Source organism: Eptatretus burgeri, chromosome 4, assembly GCF_056783735.1.
Source record: "Eptatretus burgeri isolate ZD-2024b chromosome 4, Ebu_testis_v1, whole genome shotgun sequence".
In the NCBI taxonomy this organism is placed as follows: Eukaryota; Metazoa; Chordata; class Myxini; order Myxiniformes; family Myxinidae; genus Eptatretus; species Eptatretus burgeri.
The window spans coordinates 26221239-26244942 of NC_140964.1; the positions used below are offsets into that span (position 1 = coordinate 26221239).

Below are 23704 nucleotides of genomic sequence, written 5' to 3' on the forward strand. Positions count from 1 at the left end.
GTACTTACCGAGATACCTCACCTAAGGGACCTGAATGGTGGTTTGCGAATTTGGTAACCACAACAATATATATATATATATGGCCTGGTGTTGGCATAGTGGTTCGGGCCGCGGCTTGGGATCCAAAAGGTCCTGAGTTCAAGCCCCGTTGGCCGCTTGAATTAATACACACCAGGAGGTTGACTCAGCCTGTCATCCTTCCGAGGTCGGCGAAGTGAGTACCAGTGTACTGGGCCCGGTATGCCCCAGTTAAAATCGGTGTACCATATCCCTGTGTCCTAAGAGGCGACCAGGGTTGCGTCAGGAAGGGCATCCGGCGTAAAACGTGTGCCAAATCACTATGCGGATCACACGGATGATCCGCTGTGGCGACCCCTAACGGGAGCAGCCGAAAGAAGAAGAAGGGGATATTGTTACGGCTGTGGAAATTCGCAAACCACCATTCAGGGCCCGGAGGTGATATCTTTAAATACCTGTGTAGTTCGCCCCAAACCCGTTGTATAGAGGGAATTTATGCGATTCATCCGGGCTGCGACACTTTGAGTTAGCCATTTTTTCTCTTCTATCTATATTTTGAACGAACCACGTCTCAACCGCCATCACACAACAACCACCTTAACCACCACGCCAGCCATCGTCACCAACTACAACCACGCTCCAACCCTCAGATGACAACAACAACAACAGCCACGACCTTTACCTTCACAACTCAATCCCACAAACATCGCATCACCGCCATTCCCAAACGGCACCATAACCATCAAACCAACACCGAAAACCCTCCACCACCTTCACCTCTCTCCTTCTACGGCCATTCCCGCACCACCTGTGAACACTGAGCGTCGGGCTGTCTCAGGCCCGTTCGGCGATTGGTGCCGAACGCACCGAGCCGTGAGCGCAAATAGCGGCCTTTCCGAGGGAGAATTCGGATCAAGAACGCTACACGCCCACTTTTCCTCCGTCCAATTAGCAAGCGCGGGGCGGATTGGCCCCGCCTCCAGGCGCATCTGTGTGAAATCGATGTCTGCAAATTCTAGGATCAGGGGAGATTCACGCCCCCATTCCTCCGACCAATGGCCGAGCGTGGCTCCGCCCCCGAGGTCATCCTGATCTGGATATTTGCATATCAGCTGCTCCTGCCGGCCTATAAAAAGGCGAGCGCAAGGTGAATGCAGTCAGTCGAGTCGGGTGGCGAAGTCAGTCGAGTCGGGTGGCGAAGTCAGTCGAGTCGGGTGGCGAAGTCAGTCGAGTCGGGTGGCGAAGTCAGTCGAGTCGGGTGGCGAAGTCAGTCGAGTCGGGTGGCGAAGTCAGTCGAGTCGGGTGGCGAAGTCAGTCGAGTCGGGTGGCGAAGTCAGTCGAGTCGGGTGGCGAAGTCAGTCGAGTCGGGTGGCGAAGTCAGTCGAGTCGGGTGGCGAAGTCAGTCGAGTCGGGTGGCGAAGTCAGTCGAGTCGGGTGGCGAAGTCAGTCGAGTCGGGTGGCGAAGTCAGTCGAGTCGGGTGGCGAAGTCAGTCGAGTCGGGTGGCGAAGTCAGTCGAGTCGGGTGGCGAAGTCAGTCGAGTCGGGTGGCGAAGTCAGTCGAGTCGGGTGGCGAAGTCAGTCGAGTCGGGTGGCGAAGTCAGTCGGGTGGCGAAGTCAGTCGGGTGGCGAAGTCAGTCGGGTGGCGAAGTCAGTCGGGTGGCGGAGTCAGTCGAGTCGGTCGGGTGGCGAAGTCAGTCGGTGGCGAAGTCAGTCGGGTGGCGAAGTCGGTCGGGTGGCGAAGTCAGTCGGGTGGCGGATCAGTCGGTGGCGAGGTCAGTCGAGTCGGGTGGCGAAGTCAGTCGAGTCGGGTGGCGAAGTCAGTCGGGTGGCGAAGTCAGTCGGGTGGCGAAGTCAGTCGGGTGGCGAAGTCAGTCGGGTGGCGAAGTCAGTCGGGTGGCGAAGTCAGTCGGGTGGCGAAGTCAGTCGGGTGGCGAAGTCAGTCGGGTGGCGAAGTCAGTCGGGTGGCGAAGTCAGTCGGGTGGCGAAGTCAGTCGGGTGGCGAAGTCAGTCGAGTCGGGTGGCGAAGTCAGTCGAGTCGGGTGGCGAAGTCAGTCGAGTCGGGTGGCGAAGTCAGTCGAGTCGGGTGGCGAAGTCAGTCGAGTCGGGTGGCGAAGTCAGTCGAGTCGGGTGGCGAAGTCAGTCGAGTCGGGTGGCGAAGTCAGTCGAGTCGGGTGGCGAAGTCAGTCGAGTCGGGTGGCGAAGTCAGTCGAGTCGGGTGGCGAAGTCAGTCGAGTCGGGTGGCGAAGTCAGTCGAGTCGGGTGGCGAAGTCAGTCGAGTCGGGTGGCGAAGTCAGTCGAGTCGGGTGGCGAAGTCAGTCGGGTGGCGAAGTCAGTCGGGTGGCGAAGTCAGTCGGGTGGCGAAGTCAGTCGAGTCGGGTGGCGAAGTCAGTCGAGTCGGGTGGCGAAGTCAGTCGAGTCGGGTGGCGAAGTCAGTCGAGTCGGGTGGCGAAGTCAGTCGAGTCGGGTGGCGAAGTCAGTTGAGTGGCGAAGTCAGTCGAGTCGGGTGGTGAAGTCAGTCGAGTGGCGAAGTCAGTCGAGTCTGGTGGCGAAGTCAGTTGAGTGGCGAAGTCAGTCGAGTCGGGTGGTGAAGTCAGTCGAGTGGCGAAGTCAGTCGAGTCGGGTGGCGAAGTCAGTCGAGTCTGGTGGCGAAGTCATCGGTGTGTCATCGAGTTGGGTTCTGGAGTCGGCTGAGAAGAGTTGCGGGAAGAGGCAAAGGAGCTCGGGTCGAGGCGAGAAGGCGGCGGTCGGCGACGAGGTCGCGGTGTGGGATCGCTCGTCGCGGGACCCAAGCCAGCCAGCCATTCTCCTCCTCCAGGGCATCAACAATTCCCCCTATCCCCCGCACTGAGACAGTGCAAAAAGGGGGGCCCCGTTCCCACCCCACTCCAAACGTCGTGCCAACAAACCCCGCCAAGGAGCACGGAGTCGGGGCACAGCTACGCGTCCACATCTGCGGCTCGCCCGCCAACGCTTCACGAGGACGCGGGTAGGACCCCCCGGTCTCGCGGACCTGGCCGCTCCTCCAGGTCACGCGCACAATTGGCCTACAGGCCTGTCTGCCCCCTTGTCTATGAGGGTGGCTTCTTTCCTTTGCTTTTGTGTAAATGTGTGTTGGCGCCGTCTGTAAAGTAGAACTGTATAAGTGTTGCCGTGTGTGCGCGTAGTCGGTATTAACTCTGCGTCGTTGTTGCTTTTGTTTTGGTTGCTATATGTGCATTTTTACTGTTTGGCTGTATATATGTGCTTTCCGTGTGCCGGGAAATAAATGTGCTTTGTGTGAACTGTTTTCCCGTTTCGCTTCGTCTTTTCTTTATTGACCCTCCATCCTGCTTCACGTAAAGGGTTCGTAGTGGGTGCAAAACGCCCGGTAAATAATCTGAACCGTTGAGGTCGACGATAACACCGCTTGGTTATCCTGATAGTACGGAACGGGCCGCCCAAGCGGCTCGTGTCCGGAGTCGACCTGCGGCGAGGTACGATTGCCCGGTTTACCATCCGCGTGGGTACTGAGGTAGGTCGAGTTTGGCGAACAACCCTAACCTACACAGGTGGCCGATTGGCACGATTGTGGTGAGGTCGAAAGGCCCACCCGTGACTGGCTCCGGGCGATAGTTCCCGGAGGGTCACGACTGAATTGTCCGTCCGGTGGGCGACGCGGTCACGATTCGAGTGACGTGGCCGTCCGCACGCCGGCGGGCGCGAATTCGCAAGAATATATAGACATATACCAGGGGTTTCCTTATTTTTTGGAGTAGGAGGCTACAATTAAAAAGTAGCAGGTTACCATCACCACGAGCGAAGCGAGCGCAGCTGTATGGACGGGGTCCAGGGCCCGCCTATGGCCCTGGAAGCCGGAGGATCCTAGATGGCTGGAGATGCATTATAGCATGATTTCTGACATGAAATAGTTCTCATTTTTAGGTCAGTGTTGTGCGAGACCTGGTGAGAGTACTAACAGTAAAAGTCAGCCCGCTTTTATCGAAATACGAAAGTGTTTTCGTCTTGGATTTCAAAACAGGGGGTTTAGAGATTTCGTGGTGACAAAAAATAAATAAATAAATAAATATCGAAAAATCGGCGCTGAAGTCGGCGGCGACCTTTGACATTTTTTCTCTGAGTAGACGGCTGCGGGTCGCCGGAAACCGGCTTCTAAGGAAACCCCTGAATACATACATACATATATATATATATATATATATATATATATATATATATATATGTATATGTATATATATATATATATATATATGTATATGTATATGTATATGTATATGTATATATATATGTATATGTATATGTATATATATATATATATATATATATATATATATATATATATATATATATATATATATATATATATATATATATTGTTACGAATTTAGAATTCGATTGCACACAACATGCAGGTTCCTTAAGTCAGCTATGTCGATAAGTGCTTGTTCCCGAGATAGCTCACCTTCCATTGTCTAAATGTTCAGAAATCGATTAGACGCGCTGCAGATCGATTGAATAGTTAGGGAACGAAACAATGGAGACGTCCCTCCCCCTCTTCTGCGAAGAGGAAGAAGAACCCTGCCGTCCCGTGACTCATGTCAACAACTCCGTCCCACCCGTGGTTGAGCGGGGGGTGGAGCATGAGGGCATGAGTCATGAGTCACGCCGGGAGCGGGGAAGGGCGGGAGAAGGATAAGAGGAGATCTTTTCTTTGTTTGTGTGCGGAGTTGGAGAAGGGAGTTGAGGGGAGTCGCTCAGCAGACCGTCGGGTCCTGCTTTGCTTGCGTTAGGGTTGAGGCCTTCGGAAGCTTTTTGCTTCGGCTGGCTCAGTAAGCTTTGGCTGAGGCCTGGTTCGGGAGGAGGCTTTTTGCTTTGGTGGTTCAGTGGGCTATCGGCTTCTGTTTGGTTCGGGAGAGCTTTTTGCTTCGAGCTGCTTTGTTTGGAAGAGAGTTGAGCTGGTCGCTCGGCTCGAGCTGCGAGTGGTGGCTTCTTCTTCTTGGTTCGTGGAGCTCTTTGTTCTCCATTTTGGTTCCCGGCTTGGTGCGACTCATCAACCTCTTCTTGGAGGTGGTTCCTCGGGGAAGCGACGCATCGACGGGAAGGATCGGCTCCTCGTCTCACGGGAGGATTCACGGGAGCTCGGGAAGGATCGCAGCTCACGGCGATTGGATCCAGTTCGTTCTCGCTGGAGCCCGGGTCCGAACAACTTGAAGACCACACGAGGTGGAGAGGTTCGAGATAGGTTCTGGGTTTCAGCTCACCTGTCCTCTGAGCTGGAGTCTGTTATTAAAGGCCTCTGCCACCATTTCTTGGGTGTGTGTGTGTGTGTGTGTGTGTGCGCGTACGTGTGTCCGTGGGCCCGTCTAATAAGTAGGAAATTGTTAAGTGCTTTGTGTGCTGTAAATGTTTGCATTGCATTTCGTATAGACGGTCGTAGTTCTTTTGTCGTGCTTTTGTTGCTTGTATAATTGCATACGCGTTTTGCCTTGTTTAATTGCATACGTGCTTTATTATAATAAATGTCCTTGTGTGAACGTAAACCTGTTCGTTGCGTCCTCTTCCCATAATTGAGCTGCCATCTTGCACTCGGAATATAGTTACTTTTTAAACAGCCAGTAAAGTGATCGGGTCCAACGGGACTGCGCGATAATACCCCGCTCGGTTATCCCAAAAGGAAGCGAGCTGCTTAAGCGGCTCGTTTCCAAGCGGTCCCGTTGAGATACAATCTCTCGGTAACCTTCCCGTGCGAATAATTAGGGAAATCAAAGATTTGGCGATCGGACCCTGTAGTGCGGGTAGAGTGCAGACAAGGTTGTGGTGTGGTTACAAACACACCCGTGGCTGATTTCCGGCGTTTATCCGGAAAGCCGCGACTGGATTGTCCGTTCGGTGGGCGAAGCGACCACCATTGGTTAGACGCGGTCGTTCGCTCGTCGTCAGGCGGAAATCTACAACAATATACAGTGGGGAGAACAAGTATTTGATACACTGCCGATTTTGCAGGTTTTCCCACTTACAAAGCACGTAGAGGTCTGTAATTTTTATCATCGGTACACTTCAACTGTGAAAGACGGAATCGAAAACAAAAATCCTGAAAATCACATTGTATGATTTTAAAATAATTAATTTGCATTTTATTGCATGAATTAAGTATTTGATACATCAGAAAATCAGAACTTAATATTTGGTACAGAAACCTTTGTTTGCAATTACAGAGATCAGACGTTTCTTGTAGTTCTTAACCAGGTTTGCACAGACTGCAGCAGGGATTTTGGCCCACTCCTCCATACAGATCTTCTCCAGATCCTTCAGGTTTCGGGGCTGTCGTTGGGCAACACAGACTTTCAGCTCCCTCCAAAGATTTTCTATTGGGTTCAGGTCTGGAGACTGGCTAGGCCACTCCAGGATTTTGAGATGCTTCTTACGGAGCCGCTCCTTAGTTGCCCTGGCTGTGTGTTTCGGGTCGTTCTCATGCTGGAAGACCCAGCCACGCCCCATCTTCAATGCTCTTGTTGAGGGAAGGAGGTTGTTGGCCAAGATCTCACGATACATGGCCCCATCCATCCTCCCTTCAATACGGTGCAGTCGTCCTGTCCCCTTTGCAGAAAAGCATCCCCAAAGAATGATGTTTCCACCTCCATGCTTCACGGTTGGGATGGTGTTCTTGGGGTTGTACTCATCCTTCTTCTTACTCCAAACACGGCGAGTGGAGTTTAAACCAAAAAACTCTATTTTGGTCTCATCAGACCACATGACCTTCTCCCATTCCTCCTCTGGATCATCCAGATGGTCATTAGCAAACTTCAGACGGGCCTGGACATGCGCTGGCTTGAGCAGAGGGACCTTGCGTGCGCTGCAGGATTTTAATCCATGATGGCGTTGTGTGTTACTTATGGTTTTCTTTGATACTGTGGTCCCAGCTCTCTTCAGGTCATTGACCAGCTCCTGCCATGTAGTTCTGGGCTGATCCCTCACCTTTCTCATGATCATTGAGGCTCCACGAGGTGAGATCTTGCATGGAGCCCCAGACCGAGGGAGATTGACTGTTGTCTTGAACTTCTTCCATTTTCTAATAATTGTGCCAACAGTTGTTGCCTTCTCACCAAGCTGCTTGCCTATTGTCCTGTAGCCTATCCCAGCCTTGTGCAAGTCTACAATTTTGTCTCTGGTGTCCTTAGACAGCTCTCTGGTCTTGCCCATTGTGGAGAGGTTGGAGTCTGATTGATTGAGTGTGGACCGCTGTCTTTTATGCATATAACGAGTTCAAACAGGTGCAGTTAATACAGGTAATGAATGGAGAATGGGAGGGCTTCTTAAAGACAAAACTATCACGTCTGTGAGAGCCAGAATTCTTCCTGGTTGGTGGGTGATCAAATACTTATTTCATGCAATTAAATGCAAATTAATTATTTAAAAATCATACAATGTGATTTTCAGGATTTGTGTTTTCGATTCCGTCTTTCACAGTTGAAGTGCACCTATGATAAAAATTACAAACCTCTACGTGCTTTGTCAGTGCGGAAACCTGCAAAATCGGCAGTGTATCAAATACTTGTTCGCCCCACTGTATATATATGGGCAATTCCAGCATCACGGACATTACATTTCACACATTTTATAATACCATTCAGAGCTCATTTCATACATACAAAATTGTTTAATCTGAAATTATCTGCAGGTATTACCACACAGTCATCCTGGTCAGTATGCACTGAGAGGTTGAGATGGATTCTGTAAATGGGTTGGTAGTAATCTTAAATAATCTCTGCCGTCACGGACATTACATTTTTTGGACATGACATTTTGCACACTAGTATGTTTGTTGAAAAGTCTGAGTTTTTAGATGATATAAAGGCAATTTTCATACTGAATGATTTGCAATGCAGGGTATAATAGTATGTGAATTAATTTTGAAAAAAGAATTGAGTATGTGCTCTGTGGAACACAGAAAGTCACGTCACGGACATTACATTTTCAACGTCACGGACATTACAGTTTTGTCCACTTTCATAAAAGTTTAAATCCAGGAAACTTTGACTTATTTTCATGCATTTCAGTATTATTATCAAGTTTACAATTGTCCAAATGGTTTTCAGGATGTACTTATTTTTATCATAGCATAAAGAATTTTCAATGTGATGAAAAATGTTATATAATTTCACGGATGACTGATTTTGAATTATAGCACGATATGAAACACTCGTTTTGTGAGAAATATTTTTGGGAGCCTCATATACAATGTAAAGTTTGACATTCTAGACACTGGCAAGTCTTTTGACACTGAAAATGATGAAGAATGCAAAGTCCTCTAAATGTCACGGACATTACACCTTTGCTTATAATGTATACGAGAGGCTCGTCAGTAATCGTGCATCTTCATTTTACATTGAGAACCCCTGATCTACAATAAAACAGCATGAATCCTTACTGTTAGAGAGAGAAATTGTTTTGTTGCAGAAATTGTTAAAAAGTGTGTAAAATGAATGACTTTATACCATAGTAAAATGTCTATTGACAGTGAATCAAGAGGAACAATATTATATATTTCATTCAACTTCCACATCATCTGGAAAACAATATCTGTCCCTGTTGTCCATGATGGGAGCAGGAAGCAATTCCATGATTTGTTCTTGTTCAATGAATGACTCACTGTAAACAAAGAGACTTGAGGTGCCTTGCCTCTTCAGAAATTTCACTGTGCATCCATCATTGTGAGTACATGTTATTTGTGCAACAAAGAACTTTTCTGATTTTTTTGTGAGAAACTTCACACAGACAAATGATCCAATCTGAATTAATGTGGGTTGGTGACTTTGTGGTTGAGCCTTGTCAGTTTCTAGTCAGTAAGTATCGCTGAAGAAATGCACTCCCAACTGGCTTGCATCTGCTTGGAAGTAAGGCGTGTGCTGAATGCAGGCCTTGCTCACAGGCTTCAACCAGTGGACTCCCTGTGTGCCCTTCAAGGAAGAAACAGACATCCACTGCTCCTCTATGCTATTTTCGACAAGGAATGATGAGATGTTTTCTTGTGTAATCTCCAGAACACATACTTTGGTGCAGTTATCTTTTGGAGCAGCTGCAAAACTTGCTGCATCTTGAACTCTGTGGCCCCTACTATTAACTGCAGATGAAATGAGCCTCTTGAGTGATCCCCAATTCCATCTACTGCTCCCTTGCCGTGAGAGGTAGCAAAAAATTGCCACTGAAGCTGTAAACCAGTCTTCTCGTATAAGTGACACAAGTACTTGAAAACATACTTGTTCTTAAATTGGGAAGCTGCTCCATCACTGAAGATATCTATCATGGTTATTTGGGGAGACTTCTCTACAACATTGTTGATGATTGTGTCCATGAATGTTGCTACAACATTCTTGTTGTGCTCAAGGGTATCACTAACTATGATGAATGACTGACAGTTGTTCTTTGTTCAGACTGCTGCTGTAAACTGCCGCTTTGTTTACAGACTGAACTTTATCCTGATAGTGTGCCATGTAGTTCTCTGAAAAGTCTACCTGTATTAATGCATGGGTATAGTCTGAGCGTTCTTCACTCTGAGTGTTCTGAAATGAGTAAATGCATAGTCTGTAATGTAGTTTATTGTTTATGGCCTCAAGTGAATTTTAATTAGGTCAATTTTATAGGACATCAGACCACATTATCCAGATTTTGACTATTAAATAAGACTATGCTGTAGAATTCAACAAAGTTTCACGTTTGAACATATATGCTATATGTAATGTCCATGACGTGTAGCTATTGCTATGTCCATGACATCAAATGTGGACAAACCAAGAAAGTTTTTTTTAAATCCTGAGATATTATGAGATATCACATTCTCACTTTGAAAATGGCTTTTGAACAAAAGTGACCAAAAACTCATGATACAAAAACTTTTTGTCTAAAACGTCATGGACATTACACCACTGTGCAGTGCAAATCAACCCTTCCTTTGGGGTCTGTTTCAAATAATAGATACTTTCTCATGATTTCCTCTTGTAAGGTGTTAATTACAAGGCCAAAGCTTTCTTTTAGAATTAGAATTACTGCTTCACAGGATTTTTTGGTATTATCACTTAACACTTAATGGATGAAAAAGACTTTGTTAACAGACTGCTGCTTTGTCCAGACTTATTTGCTTTTGATAAAGCAAAATTGTTTTCTTGAATGTTGGCTGTCCAAATATAATATACTAGTTCAGGTGCCCGTCTTCGACGGGCGTCACTGGCAACATATGGTAAAAGACAGATAGCATGAATGTATTTTAAACAATATATTATATCATTTTTATCCATTGATTATCATTCAGGTTTTCCCCTTCGACTGTCCAGCAGTAGCTCCACTTCGATGATATTACCACGAAGTTTAGTGACTACACAACGCGTACCATTCGTGAGTTCCGGAGGATCCATAGAGCGCATTAAAATTACAGAGCACCCGACTTTAAAGTGCTCCAAAAGCCCGGATCAGTTTCGTCTACATATTCATATCTTGTAGATTTTAGCTGGCCGGATCAGTTTCGTCTCCATATTCATATGTTGTAGAATTTAGCTGATTCTGAAACTGTTAACAGCATGTCGATCGGATGGTTCTGTGATTTTCTACGGCAGTAAACAGAAGTACGACTTAAGCCTGTACGCCACTATGCGGAGACCCGAGGACCTAATATTTCACAACAAACTAAAAACTCACAAAATTTGAAGATATTTTAAATAAACAATTTATTATAATATCAATTAAATATCATTTTTATCCATCGATAATATGAATTGTTCTGTACAGCTATAGTTGTTCTCCTGGGATCTGTGCATCCATCCACAATCTATGTTCTAATGAAGTGCAGTAGGAATAATAAAAAGTCAGATGAACATGAACTGTTTAACTACCATAATCATCAAAACGAATTTTGAGGAGCCTCTTAAGGAAGACAATAATATCATTACTATATAATATGTCAAAGCTTGTTTCATTTCATGCAATAACAAAAATCTGATGGTGGAACAAAAAAAGGGGCATGCCGAAATATTAATATAGATGATAATCATCAAAACGAATTTTGAGGGGCCTCTTAAGGAAGACAATAATATCATTACTATATATGTCAAAGCTTGTTTCATTTCATGCAGTTACAAAAATCTGATGGTGGAACAAAAAAAAAGGTGCGTGCCAAAATATTAATATAGATTTTCACTTCAGCTTGGTTCAACTGTGCTCTGTTTGGATAGCTAAAAAAATATATATTCTTCATATAATTTCAGACTTTTTTTACTTTGTCTTCAAAATATGGACCTTTTCCATTACTCTTCAGAGGAAAACAATAAATTTCATTTTTTCACCCTGAGGTAACATTTTCTGTGGAATTGCCCATGTACATATATTAGACCGGTGGTGGGAGGGGGAGAATCACCACCGGAAGAGGGACAAATTTTCATCTAACTTTTCTAGATCAGTTTTTTGTGTCGATGACGAATATGAAAGGTGATCAGCCAGGTTCGGGGGCGTTTCCGAGATATTGCGGGTCAAATGTCAACCGGGGTCAAATTTAGCCAATTATGAGTTTTTACTATAAAACTGATTCTGAAAGCTAAAATGCAGTATTTTTATGACTCGTTTATGCTTTCAAGTGTCTAATCCTTATAAAAAATAAAAAAACACAACTCACATCTTTTTATGGGTGACCTTAACTCAAAGGTCAAAGGTCAACAAATAACAACCGATGCAAAAACTGATACGATGCTGACACCGAGATAACTTGGTTGCTCAAAATAGTAATCATCTAATGTTTCATCCAAGCTAAAGTAGAGGTGTGGGCCGTCCAACGTCCGTTCTTTCTGCCCCACCGTTGTAGCGTGCCACAAAGGCACCCACTTGCACCCAAAAGTTTTTTTTTAATTGTTTTTTTTCTATTCAAATTTCATTATCATATGTAATTTCCAACCACTATAGTAATAAAAATTCATGCATTGTCTATTGATTTTTATTCAGACATTGCCTTAAAAAAAAAAATATATATATATATATATATATATATATATATATATATCAAACATTTTTCTTTAAAACAACTGAAAATCTTTTTAATGCATAAATGCCCTTTTGTCTGAACTGCCCCTGCTCCTCATAGATTCTGGATGAAACATTAAGATGCTTTAATATGTAATACCCCTAAAAACATGTTTCAATCAGGTACAGTCAGATGAATCAAAGCCTGGTGTTGGCGCAGTGGTTAGGGCAGCGACTTGGGACCCAAAAGGTCCTGAGTTCAAGCCCCGTTGGGCCACTGAATTTATATATATACATACACCAAGTTGTTCGTGTTAAATACTTGGGATATATATATATATATATATATATATATATATATATATATATATATATATATATATATATATATATATATATATATATAAACACACCAAGTTGTCCGTGTTCAATACTTGGGATAGATATATATATATATATATATATATATATATATATATATATATATATATATATATATATATATATATATATATATATATATATATATATATATATATATATATATCTATCCCAAGTATTGAACACGGACAACTTGGTGTGTTTATATATATATATATATATATATATATATATATATATATATATATATATATATATATATATATATATATATATATATATATATATATATATATATATATATAAACACACCAAGTTGTCCGTGTTCAATACTTCGGATAGATATATATATATATATATATATATATATATATATATATATATATATATATATATATATATATATATATATATATATATATATATATATATATATATATATATCTATCCCAAGTATTGAACACGGACAACTTGGTGTGTTTATATATATATATATATATATATATATATATATATATATATATATATATATATAAACACACCAAGTTGTCCGTGTTCAATACTTGGGATAGATATATATATATATATATATATAAACACACCAAGTTGTCCGTGTTCAATACTTGGGATAGATATATATATATATATATATATATATATATATATATATATATATATATATATATATATATATATATATATATATATATATATATATCAAGTCCGATAACACCAGGGGGTTGACTCAGCCCGTCATCCTTCCGAGGTTGGCGAAATGAGGACCAGTGTACTGGGCCCGGTGTATGCCCCGGTTAGAATAGGTGTACCATATCCCTGTGTGTCGTAAGAGGCGACCAGGGTTGCGTCAGGAAGGGAATCCGGCGTAAAAACCTGTGCCAAATCATTATGCGGACAACAAAACAAATTTCCATACTGGATCGGTCGAGGCCCGGGTTACCAACGACCGCCACCGGTACCGGTGGTCAGCAGGGTACCAGTGGAAATTGTGCTACTGCTGGGCGAAGGAGGAGAAGGAGACGGGGAAGGCGAGTCTGGAGGCAGTGGGAGAGGGGGAAGAGTAGAAGTGTGGAGGTGAGAGTTGGAACTCTGAATGTTGGGACGATGACTGGCAAAGGGCGAGAGTTGGCTGATATGATGGAGAGAAGAAAGGTGGACATACTGTGTGTACAAGAGACCAAGTGGATGGGAGCAAGGCTTGGGGCATTGGAGGTGGTTTCAAACTGTTCTACCATGGTGTGGATGGGAGGAGAAATGGTGTCGGGGTAATCCTGAAGGAAGATTATGTCAAGAGGGTATTGGAGGTAAGGAGATTGTCTGACCGAGTGATGAGTGTGAAGTTGGAAATTGAAGGGGTGATGATGAATGTCATCAGTGCATATGCCCCACATATGGGGTGTGAGATGGAGTATAAAGAAGATTTCTGGAGTGAGTTAGATGAAGTGGTGGAGAGTGTATCCAAGGATGAAAGAGTGGTGATTGGAGCAGATTTCAATTGGCATGTTGGGGAAGGGAACAAAGAGGATGAGGAGGTGATGGGTCGGTACAGTCTCAACAAGAGAAATGTGGAAGGGCAAATGGTGTAGAGTTTGCAAAAAGAATGGAAATGGCAGTGGTAAATATGTATTTCAAGAAGAAGGAGGAACACCGAGTGACATACAAGAGTGGAGGAAAGTGCACACAGGTGGATTACATCTTCAGCAGGAGATGCAACCTGAAAGAGATTAGAGACTCGAAGGTGGTGGCAGGGGAGAGTGTAGCTCGACAGCATCGATTGGTGGTCTGCAGGATGATTTTGGAGGTGAGGTTGAGGAAGAGAGTGAGGGCTAATCCAAGGACCAGATGGTGGAAGCTGAAGGAGGAAGACTGTTGCGTGGAATTTAGGGAGGAGGCGAGACAGGTGTTGGATGGTGGTAAAGATGGGTGGGATGATTGGGCAACCACAGCAGAAGTGGTGAGGGAGATAGCTGGGAAGGTACTTGGTGTGACATCTGGACAAAGGAAGGAAGATAAGGAGACTTGGTAGTGGAACGAGGAAGTACAGGAAAGTATAAGGAAGAAGGGGTTGGTGAAAAAGAAGTGGGATAGTCAGAGAGATGAAGAAAGTAGGCAGGAGTACAAGGAGTGGCGGCGAAAGGCAAAGAGAGAGGTGGCAAAGGCAAAGAAAAAGGCATATGACAAGTTGTATGAGAAGTTGGATACAAAGGAAGGGGAAAAGGATTTATACCAATTGGCAAGACAGAGGGACCGAGCTGGGAAGGATGTGCTGCAGGTTAGGGTGATAAAGGACGTAAATGGGAATGTGCTGACGAGCGAGGAGAGTGTGTTGAGAAGGTGGATGGAGTACTTTGAGGAGCTGATGAATGAAGAAAATGAGAGAGAGAGAAGGTTGGAAGAGGTGGAGATAGTGAATCAGGAAGTGGGGTGGATCAGTAAGGATGAAGTGAGGACTGCTATGAAGAGGATGAAAAGTGGAAAGACGGTTAGTCCAAATGATATATAAGTGGAGGCATGGCAGTGCTTAGGAGAGATGGCAGTGGGGTTGTAAACCAGATTGTTTTATAAAACCTTGGAAAGTGAGAAAATGCCGGAGGAGTGGAAATCAAGTGTACTGGTTCCGATTTTCAAGAACAAGGGTGATGTGCAGAGCTGTGGAAATTACAGAGGGATAAAGTTGTTTAGCCACACCATGAAGTTGTGGGAAAGAGTAGTGGAAGCTTGGTTGAGAGGAGAGGTGACGATTTGTGAGCAGCAATATGGGTTTATGCCAGGAAAGAGCACCACTGATGCGATGTTTGCTTTGAGAATGTTGATGAAGAAGAATAGGGAAGGCCAGAAGGAGTTACATTGTGTGTTTGTGGATTTAGAGAAAGCTTATGATAGGGTGCCAAGAGAAGAGTTGTGGCATTGTATGAGGAAGTCGGGAGTGGTGGAGAAGTATGTGAGGATCGTGCAGGATATGTACGAGGACAGTGTGACAGCGGTGAGCTGTGCGATAGGAATGACGGAGCGGTTTAAGGTTAAAGTGAGATTGCACCAAGGATCAAATCTGAGCCCTTTCCTGTTTGCAATGGTGATGGACAGGTTGACGGACGAGATCAGACTGGAGTCTCCATGGACTATGATGTTCGCGGATGACATCATGATCTGCAGAGAGAGTAGGGAGCAGGCTGAGGCGAGCCTCGAGAGGTGGAGGTACGCACTGGAGAAAAGGGGAATGATAGTCAGTAGGAGTAAGACGGAGTACATGTGTGTAAATGAGAGGGAGGGTGGTGGTATGGTGCGGTTGCAAGGAGTTGAGGTGGGGAAGGTGGATGGGTTTAAATACTTGGGATCAACTGTCCAAAGTAACGGAGAGTGTGGGAGAGAAGTGAAAAAGAGAGTGCAGGCAGGATGGAGTGGGTGGAGAAGAGTTGCAGGAGTGATTTGTGACAGAAGGGTAGCTGAAAGAGTCAAGGGGAAAGTATATGACGGGAGGGAGACCAGCCATGTTGTATGGTTTGGAGGCGGTGGCGCTAACAAAAAGACAGGAAGCGGAGCTGGAGGTGGCAGAGTTAAAGATGCTGCGATTCTCGTTGGGAGTGACGAGGATGGACAGGATAAGGAATGAGTATATTAGAGGGACAGCGCAGGTAGGACGGTTTGGAAACAAAGTGAGAGAGGCGAGATTAAGATGGTTTGGACATGTGCACAGGAGGGAAGCGGAGTATATCGGGAGAAGGATGCTGAGGATGGAGCCGCCAGGCAGGAGAAGAGGAAGGCCAAAGAAGAGGTTCATGGATGCGGTGATGGCGGACATGCGGGCGGTTCGAGTGTCAATAGAAGATGTGGAGGAGAGAGCGAAATGGAGACGGTTGATCCGCTGTGGCGACCCCCAATGGGAGGAGGAGGAAGAGGAGGAGGAGGAGGAGGAGGAGGAGGAGGAGGAGGAGGAGGAGGAGGAGGAGGACGAGGACGAGGACGAGGACGAGGACGAGGAGGAGGAGGAGGAGGAGGAGAAGGAGAAGGAGAAGGAGAAGGAGAAGGAGAAGGAGAAGGAGAAGGAGAAGGAGAAGGAGAAGGAGAAGGAGAAGGAGAAGGAGAAGGAGAAGGAGAAGGAGAAGGAGAAGGAGAAGGAGAAGGAGAAGGAGAAGGAGAAGGAGAAGGAGAAGAAGAAGGAGAAGAAGAAGAAGAAGAAGAAGAAGAAGAAGAAGAAGACAGTCAGATGAATCAACAGTTATTACATTTAAGAAATCTAGCTAAAGACAGTGGAAGTAGTATACCTAGGTCACTGGATACAATCACCAAATATAGATGTTAGACATTTCATCACAATCACTGTCTTCACTGTAGTCTGATAACTCGTCTTCACTATCTTCATCAGAAATATTACACAGAAGTTCCACAACATCTTCAGGATATGGTATATCAACCTAATGGATTGATAAATCTTCAGTCCACCTATGGTTTACTTCTTGCTGAATGTAATGCCAGTGCTGACTCACATGGGGGTAATGCACACAGATAAGCTACCTTGCCGTCTCGAAATCAATTCCAGAAAATATTAGATCTGGCTTCATTAATACGTTTGCATCTCCTTTGATTGTAGATTGCACAAGTACATATTTGAAGTCCATCAAACACTACGCTGGAAAGTTGTTGCTCGTTGCTCAGTTCTGCGAATACTTTCTGCATATCTTCATCATCTTTTATCAGTGTCCACCAAGTTTTCTTCCCTTTTCGGAAAAATGAAGAAATGTAGTCATTTCCCGAAAAGGCGTGGATACCAAGCAATGCACGTTTCTGGAGTACAGTGAGTTGACAATGACCCAGATCAAGGAATCGCCGACCTTTGCCACTCCCGTGATCTATGATGATCTTTAAATTTTCACGTTTGTTGGCCAGTAAAATGATTGGAATGTCTGTATCCCCAGAACTTGAACGCACTACACAGACCGTGGAACCACCAGAGTTTTCATCTGGTGCATGTTGGGTGAGGTAGCAGATCTTTGTATCAGCCTTTATGTGGTCAGTAGCCAGGGCTGATATTTCCTCTGAGCAGTGTGACGTTATCTTCATGCAGAGATTCCCCCTTGCATAGTGCACAACTCCCGTCTCCAATGAGACTTTCCTCTTCACAGAGAACCTGTTCAATCAGCTCCATCATTCTCTCTTTGTTCCCTCCATTGCACATACACTGTCCAAATGCCGCCGGAATTCTGATATCAGGTGTGCGCAGAATGTACTCATCTGACTTCCCTCTTGCAGTTTGTTCAGCCTGTTTTATGGAATGTGCATTGTATGTGTCACACGCAAAATATAACACTTTGTAACGTGTGGGTATGTCAGCCATAATTCTCCTGGCTAACAACCGAAACGTATCTGGTGCATTCACCAACGAACGTAAATACGCAATAAGGTCAATCACGTAAACTGCATTTTCTGGGACATCAGAGGCTGTGTTCGGTAAATTCAGTGATGTGAGTGCAGCTTCCATCATCTTACTTCTTGGTGTTTTCCGACGACTGCCATCTGCTGTCGCAAGAGGTAGAGGTACCGTTGCTAAAGGATACTTCAATGCTTTATCCAAATCGACGGACGTTTTCTTTACATGACTTTGCTGCCAGTAATACAAGAATATCTCTCTGTACTGTTACATCTTTGGTCTTTCCTGCTGCAGATTTTACTGTTGTCTTCTTCAGGTTGTCTTGAAAGCTTCTCCATGGAACTCTTGATATCGGATTAAAAAAAGCGTGTGGTTTCACCATTCTTTTCGGTATCGAGTCGGGAGTTGAACGCATTGTAGGGTTCTCTTCCTCGTTGTTGTGTTGACAAAAGGTGAGCAGCGACATCATCCGGTAATGGTTTGCCTGAAACTATGTTGAACAGTTCGTTAGGATCAATTTCATGTGAGAATAGATTGATAAAATCTGACTTGATAACTTGCATAGTCCTTTTTTACATGATCATCTGATTTTTGGATCTCGTTTGGTCTTATGCACTTCCTTGGATTGTGACTCATGTCATCGAGCTTGGTAAGTTCCAGCAGAGAAGAAATCATAGCAGATGTAAATGGACGATTCAGCACCCACTTTCTGTATGCTGTTTCCTGATGAGTGAAGTTCTTGATGCCACCTGGTGTCTTTGAATTTTTCATAAAAGTCTGCTCTCCAGCTGCATCAGTTGACTGTCCGATACCAGTATTGTTCTTCTCGACAGACATGCCTTTCTTCAGAAGATCATCCTTGGCACCAGGATGCGTATCATCAAGTGTCATGATGTTGGAGTGGAAAGATGAGAGAAAATTGGCGGCATATGATCGAAAAGTAGAATAAGATATTGGCTTTAAGCCTGTACAGTAACATAGTAACATAGTTACATTGTAGGCATAGTAACATAGTAGGCATAGTAAAAAGTTGCTTCATGGGCCCCTCCGAGATTGGGGGCCCTTAAGCTTTTGCTTCATTAGTTTCAGACGAGATACGCCACTGGCTGCAAAAGATGGAAATTACTCATTGTCATTTTCAATTTATTCTTTTCAGTTTTAGCGGGTTTTTTTTGTTTTTTTTTAACACAGACTTCAGGCTATTTTACCAGTTTGAAATTGTTTGCAATTTTCAAAAATAAATATTTTTGAAAACGTTCTGGGGGCAAGGAGGTGCCCCTGGGTGACCCCACAATGACACATGGGTGGGAAAATGGGCAGGGGTGCCCGTTCCTCCATTTTAGCTTAGATGAAACATTGATCACAATTTTCAGCAACATAGACCAGTTTTAGGCATTTTATCTGTTTTTTCATGAGTAGTTATTTGTTGACCTTTGAACTTTGAGTTCAGGTCAGCCCTAAAATGATTTGATTTTCTGTTTTGATAAAGATTAGACACTTGAAAGTATAAAAGAGCCATAAATACAGAGTATTTTCGCTTTCAGAATCAGTTTTATAATAAAAACTCAAAATTGGCTAAATTTGACCCCGGTTGACATTTGACCCGCAATATCTCAGAAAAGCCCCGAACCTGGCTGATCACCTTTCATATTCGTAATCTACACAAAAAACTGGTCTTGAAAAGTTGGATGAAAATTTGTCCCTCTTCCGGTGGTGATTCCCCCTTCCTACCACCCGACTATATATATCCTTGGCACATACATACATATATATATATATATATATATATATATATATATATATATATATATATATATATATATATTTTGTTACGGCTGTGGAAATTCGCAGAACACCATATCGGTCCTGAGTTCAGTTATGCCGATAAGTCTGTGTTCAGATAGATTTCCCCACCGTTGTCGAATGGGATTTATTTGTGTGCTCAGGGCTGTGATCTTCGAGATAGCCGTTTTTCTTTTACTATCGTTATTTTGGACCAACCGCTTCACAACCACCACCTCCACCACCAACATCGCTCTCATCAACCGCTTCACAACAACCACCACCAACACCTTCTCCACCACTGCCTTCACACAACCACCTTAACCACAAGCGCCCAACCACACCACCCTCACGACCACCACAAAACGCCAGCCACCGTGACCACCATCACGTTGCCACCTCAGCAGGGTTGCAAGAAGCCTGACATTCGTCGGGAGAGAATGGACGACGGCCTCAGCCCCCCTCCCCCCCCCCCAACGAGAAGCACGTGCGGAGGAGACGCGGGGAGGCAGTGATTAAACCAAAAGAGCTGAGTCGATCTCTCCTGGAATTTTCCCCCGCGTGCCAAGAAGGGGGGGGGTGAGGCGCTGTCGTTATAAAAGAGCACGCTGAATGCGCGGACAAGGTCTGAGTTGGCGGTTGGCGAGGTCGGAAAGTCTGGAGGTCTGGAGGTCGTGGTTGCTCGCTCTCCGAGTCGTCGGCTGCGGGAGGTTGTGGAGGAGTGTGGAAAGGAGGAGAGAGCGCAGCGGAGCCAAGGCGCGTGGCCTGCCGAGCCGTGCCTTACCGTGGGTCGCGGAGACAGGACGTCGCGGGTGGCCCCAGCGAGGTAAAGGTAGCCAGTCTCGCCAGTCCCCGTCTCGCGGAGCTTCTGCGGTCTACACAGCTCCGTGTCAATAAAGACCCCAAGGGGTCCAGTCTGCCCCTCGTCTGTCCTGGGGTTTTTCTTTGCTTTCGAATGAACGTTGTGGCACCTTGTCCGCTAAGTAGAATTGTTAAGTGCATGTACATAATAAATAGACGGTCGTAGCTCTTTGTCTTGCTCGCGTCTTGTCCCTTCCCCCATTCATTGCATGATTGTATACGTGCATGTTTGGTTGTGAAATAAATGTGCTTCTTTACATGTACCCCGTTCGTTGCGTCTTTTCCCTTGATTGAACTGCCATCTTGCACTCGGAATATAGTTGGTTTTTAAATAGCCGGTAAAGCGATCGGGTCCAACGGGGCTCACGATAACACCCCGCTCGGTTATCCCAAAACGGAGCGAGCTGCATTAAGCGGCTCGTGTCCCAGCGGCCCCGTTGAGGTACAGTCTCTTGGTAGTCTGCCCGCGCGAATAATTAGGTATATCGACAATTCGGCGATTGACCCTGTCGCGCGCGGGTAGAATATTGACTCGGCTGTGGTGTGCTTAAAAACACACCTGTAGCTGGTTTCCGGCGTTGATCCGGAAAGCCGTGACTGGATTGTCCATTCGGTGGGCGAGACGGCTGCCATTGGCTAAACGCGGTCGCTCGCACGCCGGAAATCCATAACAATATATACACATAACACACACACACACACACACACACACACACACACACACACACACACACACACACACACACACACACACACACACACACACACACACACGTTTCATTAATAATATTAATTAAATAATTAATTCATTATTATATCAAATGCAATCGGAACTTGTCTGCATGAAAACCAACTAAACTTAAGTAAAAGGTGACGATGGAGTCTCAAGACATTCTTACAAGACCTGATCAAACAATCACCAAATATCCTCTGTTTATCATGATGGGGAAAAAAACCTTGTCAGCACGTTCCACAAAATCATTCTATATTGAACAAATTATTGCAAATCTAAGTATCTGAGATGAAACGACATTGTAACCCATTTATTTGGTGCATTGCTCCCTGTAAAGATGTACAAGACAACAGGAAAACTGAAATCAACAACTTCATGATATACACTCACACTTAAACCATTCTGTCAAATTCTAACCAACACATCCAAATATCCAGCAACTGTACAATCATTACCACTCCTGTTTGTCATGAGGCTATCTGGATAAATCTTGTGAAGCTGCCTATCAAAATAATTATAGTTTATCACACAAATATCATCTACTTGATGACCCGTGAACCCGTTGGGTTCCTGTTGTGACAGCGGTTGATGATAAAAAAATCATTTCAAGAAAACAAAATAAAAAGATAGCTCCAGCAAACTATACTGCTGAGGTTGTTTGCATTGATCAAATCCTCCCGGAGTACTTAACTTAATCGGGAATTGATTTTTTAAATAATTTCTTTCCTTGCCAGATTTGAACGAAACTTGATACTGCACACCGCAGGAGAATGGTGAGCAAGGTGGCCCAAAAATTTTTGCACTATTGTGTACCGTTTTGGCTGTATTTCAAGAACATACATGATGAGATATTTTAGCTAATCCTAATTTTTTCTCCTTCATCAGTTTCAGCATGAATGAAAATTCATAGAAAATAAGAAAAATGTCCGCTGGTCGGGGATTGCAATCCCCACCCATGGGAATACCCTTAACCTGTTGAAACATTATCCCACAAAAAGACACAAAAGTATTAAATTATATTAAATAAACAGCATCTTTAAACTTCTGCTTATCAAAACAATTGAAACTTGAGTACTTCTTTTTAGAAAACAATGCTCCATCAAATCTGGCACATAACTTATAAAAGAGTTAAAAACCTTGTCAATCACTTTGAAGAGCTAGGACTAAATCCCTCACTCGTACTAAATCCAAATTTGTATGTAAAGTTGAAAAATCAAAAACTTTAACTGACCCGATATTGAGGCATCCAATTCGATCTTAGAACTCCAAGGAAGAATTAATGCTCCAGAAAGTGTAAATACCAGAATTCTTCTCAATTGCTAAGATGTTAAAACTCTCAGATCCAGATCTTCACCAAAATTGTCATCCTTGTCACACTCAAAACCTGTCCATCAAGTTTCATCTGAATCCATCCATAAAACTTTTTGAGATATCGTGTGACTATATTACTCGGCCGGGCAACAGGCCAAAAAAAAATAAACCAATGTCACCTGCAGGGTGACCCGTATCTTGCCAAAAGGTGACCACGTGTGACTTCTTTAAGGTCACACTGAGGTGAACAGAGCTGCTATCCACCAGGAGCGACTCCTTGAGGAATATCTGCCTACGAGAGATTCCGATGAGAATTGTTCTACAGAGTAACCATGAAAAATATATGTTTGACTCATAACGTCACCGAATGACGTCATAATGTCTCAAGCTTGACATATCTAGAAAGCACTCATCGAGGTGTTCAATTTGAGGTACTACACGATATGGTTCCTAAAACTTGAAAATTTGACCTTGGGGTCAAATATGATTGACCTCAGGCGCTAACCATGAAGGTGAAGGCCAATCGCCACCAAAAATTAATCAGCTGAGCGCCAGACCATGAGCTATATTCCCATGAAGTTTGAAGACGATCCGATCAAAATTACTCAAAAAATAAGGGTTTCGTCGACTCCCCTGATTTGCGACAAAGTGACCTTGACCTTCAAAATTTTGTGCACTGAAAGGGACCTCTATAGGCCTCTGATATGCGAAGTTACAAAAATTTCCAATGATAACTGTGCTCTGCAGAATTTTTTATACGTGATTACAGACAAACAAACAAACAAACAAAACAAAAAAGAACCTTCCAAGTTGACTAACATATCTTGCAAAAACTTCGTTTTGGCAAGATAAAAAAAGCAATTAGCATGGTGTGTTTTGTTTGAAGCTGGCAACCATGCCAAATATCTTCAGAATAACATGCTAAACGACATCGGGGTGGGTGTCAATATCAAATTTGTATATTTTCGGACTTAGTCATGTATGGTCAAAATGACATTTTAAACTTTTAATCACAATTTAATCTACAATTAACACACAAGATTTCAGAAAAAAAAATAACCATCTGTGCTATGGTCACACTAGACTGAGCATACCTCTTGCTTCTAAGTTTAAAACTGCATGATGAAACACAGGGGGGATGTTTGGAACAATTACCAATGGATTTGTGAAACCATGAATGCAATCCCACCATCTTGATATTTGTCAAAATGGCAGAGTTTCTATGATGATGTCAGCCA

The 23704-nt window shown here is 44.1% G+C and overlaps 1 protein-coding gene across 4 annotated transcripts in view; it reads right to left on the reverse strand.

Moving 5' to 3' along the window:
* Positions 1 to 23704, reverse strand: part of LOC147027668 (uncharacterized) — a 201041-nt gene that overhangs the window by 166349 nt on the left and 10988 nt on the right. The window contains exon 2 of one of the 4 annotated variants that reach the window (XM_085877212.1): positions 22646 to 22758. The exons of the other annotated variants lie outside the window; for them this stretch is intronic. The gene's annotated coding sequence lies outside the window, so the exon portion shown is untranslated. The remainder of the gene's footprint in view (positions 1 to 22645; positions 22759 to 23704) is intronic. 4 annotated transcript variants of the gene reach the window in all.